Below are 3,438 nucleotides of genomic sequence, written 5' to 3'. Positions count from 1 at the left end.
CTCCCAAGTGTTGGGATTAAAGGTGTGTGCCATCACTGCCCGGCTGAGAAAGGAAATTCTTAACTAAAAAGAAAATGGTGTCTTCTTAAGGTTGAAATCTCTATGGTCTCCCAAGAGCTCATGCATACAACCTCATGTTCTGCTACACTCAGGAGGCAGGATTTAGTTCTGGTGGCAAAATATTGAAACCTAACTCCATGCCAGAGAAACAAGAGGAGAAGCTGATTTGGCCATGTAGGGATGGGATATACTTATTCAGCTCCCTGAGCTCTGCTCTATGACTATTCCTGCGGAGTCTAATTTCTATAGAAAAAGTCCCTAGCAAACTGAAGAAACAATAATTCTGCCCAAATCCAGTGTGGCAAACAAACCAGTTTATCAGGGTTACTTACAGGAGCACAGGTGGACCCAGACACTACACTGCAGAAGAGCCTTGTCTCTCAGCCACGAGGTGACCTTCAGAGAGGGCAGGGCCTCACAAGCTTTCCCCTCCTACCACAGGTAAGTGTTACTTGGTTGGATCCTGCAAGGGCCTGGGAGTAGAAGTCACAGCTACTACTCTCAAGGCAACTGAAGGAAACAGGCACACAGCCAGCCCCGATGCATCTGTGAGAGATACACAGTTCACATTTTCTCCTGAGGCACTCCAGGCATGCCTCAGTCATCCTTCAGATACACACCCTGCCCCTTAATGGTCACGCTTAAAACTATTCTAAACCTTGTTTAATAAGTCTCAGCACTCGGGAGGAAGAGGCGGGCGGATTTCTGAGTTCGAGGCCAGTCTGGTCTGCAAAGTGAGTTCCAGGACAGCCAGGGCTAAACAGAGAAACCCTGTCTAAAACAAAACAAAACAAAAAGTCTAGGTAAGATAATAATAATATGTGTGTGTGTGTGTGTGTGTGTGATTGTGATATTATTCTCACTAATGTTCTCCAGATAACTTGCATGCATACTGAAGAGTTACATAAGCACAAATCTCAGCCAAAGGGCCTTTGTCCAAAGCCAGACTTTCTTTGGGTTCCAGGAAGTTAGAGTTGGGTTTCAGTTCATTGTCAACCTGCCGAGAAAGCAGGCCATGGGTACAAAGGGCCTTCCTCAATGATTACCACTCTTGAAACACTCAAATAGAGCTGTAGCGGTCTCTTGTTTGGACGCAGGAAAGCCAGGCAAGGGCTTCCTGTCCCACAGGATTGGAGGAGTTGAGCAGCCTTCCCGGGGCCTGCACAATGGGATCCCCAGCAGAGCCAGAGAAGAAGTCTTGTACTCTTCCTCGGACAGTATCTGCTGCGTGAAGCCCCAAAAGGTACCTCCACCTAGAACCTCACCGCTCCTCCTCAAACAGGATTTCAGAACTTTAATGGTTAGATATTTAATAGTGTTCGCGTTATATAACCTCTGTGCTGTTGACATTTTTAGCTAGATAATCTGTGGCAGCTGTCCTGTACATTACAGAATGGTTAGTACCATCACTGCCTGCTTCTCACTACATACAAGAAGCATCCTTCCCTTTACTCCCAAGCTCCAAGTAAGTTGTCTCCAGACATTTCCAAGTCTTCCTTATCAGAGCTGTGTGCCCAGGGGTTAGACCTGGGTTCTTGCACATAGTAGCCATGGGTTCTAGCACTGATCTAACCCAGGCTGAGAACTCCTGTCCTAGAACACTAAGTGAATGCCAAATTCATTGCCTTGTATGGTTTCCAGGGCCTAAACAGACAAAAAAGAGAGTGTCACTAAAGGTACACAGCTGGACTGGCCTCTCAGTGTGGCAAAGAGCCAGGAATAGGGGAAAGAGAAAAAGCCAGGGGCGGGCAGTAAGCTCTGCCCTGCTACACTCTCCCCCACACAACTCAAAGTCCAAGAATTCCACACTTGAACTTTCCCTTTGGTACCTTATAAAAGTATATTTGTTAAGTCAGGATGCTAGGATGTAATTTTGACAATATGACATCGGTTTGGGGAGGGCATATGTCATCTAAATGTTTAATGTATTGTGTTAGACAATTTATCCCAACTTTGATATTCCAAAGTCCTATGGCTTTGAACTAGCCAAACTTTTTTTTTTTAAGATTTATTTGTTAATTTTATGTATGTGAGTACACTGTAGCTGTACAGATGGTTGTGAGCCTTCATGTGATTGTTGGGAATTGAATTTTTAGAACCTCTTCTCGCTCCAGTCAGCCCCGCTCACTCAGTCCCTGCTTGCTCTGGCCCAAAGATTCATTATACATAATAAGTACACTGTAGCTGACTTCAGATGCACCAGAAGAGGGTGTCAGATCTCATTACTGGTAGTTGTGAACCACCATGTGGTTGCTGGGATTTGAACTCAGGACCTTCAGAAGAACAGTCAGTGCTCTTACCCACTGAGCCGTCTCGCCAACACACTATCCCGACTCTTACTGTAGTCAGAGTCCAGTTATTTTGAACTGGGGTTGGGAGGGAGTATGGGACATAGCATGAAATCCTTGCCCTTGTTCCAAACTGCTTCCACTGAGAGCCATCATCTCCAGAAATCAACAGAATCCTGGAGCAGTTTAGGCTCCCATACTGTTTGTTGTATGCTGGATTGTGGCCTGGACAATCAGGGTAGGGGTGGGCCATCCAGAGACACTGGTCTCCTCAGGAATGATGGGGAGGGTTGTTTGTTTGTTTGTTTTTATTTGTGTGTGTGTGTGTGTGTGTGTGTGTGTGTGTGTGTGTGTGTGGTACATTGGTCACAGGGCCAGGCGTGGCATGAGCTACATCCTCGGCTCTGTTCTCACTTCTTACTGATTTACCCAGTCCAGCCTTGAACTGACCTATAGTCCAAGCAGACCTTGGTCTGTGATGCTCTTCCTTTAGCCTCCGGAATGGCTGGATTACAGACCTACTCCTGGCTTGACTCTGCAGGCGTCTGTGTGTCCTGAGAGTTGCATTGAGAGATCTCTGCTGAGTAAGGGGTAGGTAGAGGTAGACCAGGAACTCATGCTTACATTTCCAGTTTTTCCTCCTCCTTTTGTGGAGATAATTCTTCCACGTCCTCTTTTGTTTTGCCTTTCTCTTTCCCTAAAGTACCTTCCTCCTGTGACTCAAAACATTTCTATCTAAGCATTTTCAGTCATTTGTGGATTGTCTGTAAATCTGCAGATCACAGACCACAGAAGGCTTGTCACCCAGGCCTTTGCCTCAACGCCCTTGGTAAGGACATTCTTTTATATGAACTATAGGACAACATTGAAACTCCAAAGATGAAATGATGTGCACAGATATTGTTATCTTCTGTTGTAAAGAGTTTTTTGTAAGCACGTGTTTTTCCTCCCAGCCCCAGGCTTTCATAAATAATGACTCTGAAACTCAAATATATTTACAAATACCTAGACCATATAACTAGGCATGTTCCCCAACTATTTCATAACTTAATATCCCCTTTATTCTATTCTGCGTTCTGTAACATGACTG

The sequence above is a fragment of the Mus pahari genome, chromosome 12 (genome assembly GCF_900095145.1).
Source record: "Mus pahari chromosome 12, PAHARI_EIJ_v1.1, whole genome shotgun sequence".
NCBI lineage: Eukaryota > Metazoa > Chordata > Mammalia > Rodentia > Muridae > Mus > Mus pahari.
The sequence above is the reverse complement of the archived record's forward strand: the minus strand, read 5'-3'. Positions refer to the sequence as shown.